At 34.0% G+C, this 244-nt stretch overlaps 1 protein-coding gene across 1 annotated transcript in view; it reads left to right on the top strand.

Annotated features, from left to right (window-relative positions):
- capn5a (calpain 5a) overlaps positions 1–244 on the top strand; it is a 34,064-nt gene that overhangs the window by 24,884 nt on the left and 8,936 nt on the right. The gene's annotated exons all lie outside the window — the stretch shown is intronic.

The following is a 244-nucleotide window of genomic DNA, read 5'->3' as shown; positions in this document are numbered from 1 at the left end:
ACAACACATGGTCTTCATTCATTTTTTCCATTCAACCTTTATTTATACTGGAAACATCACGGAGGGGAAACGGTCATTTGCAACGTTGATATTGATTCAATTACAAAGACGAAGATCATCTGGACAAAACTCAGATATGTTTTAACTAGAATGGCACACGCAGACCGATAGATAGATAGATAGATAGATAGATAGGTTGATAGATAGATAGATAGATAGATAGATAGATAGATAGATAGATAGA

This window comes from Etheostoma cragini, chromosome 3 (genome assembly GCF_013103735.1).
Source record: "Etheostoma cragini isolate CJK2018 chromosome 3, CSU_Ecrag_1.0, whole genome shotgun sequence".
Taxonomy (NCBI): Eukaryota; Metazoa; Chordata; class Actinopteri; order Perciformes; family Percidae; genus Etheostoma; species Etheostoma cragini.
This window is presented reverse-complemented; position numbering and strand designations above follow the sequence as displayed.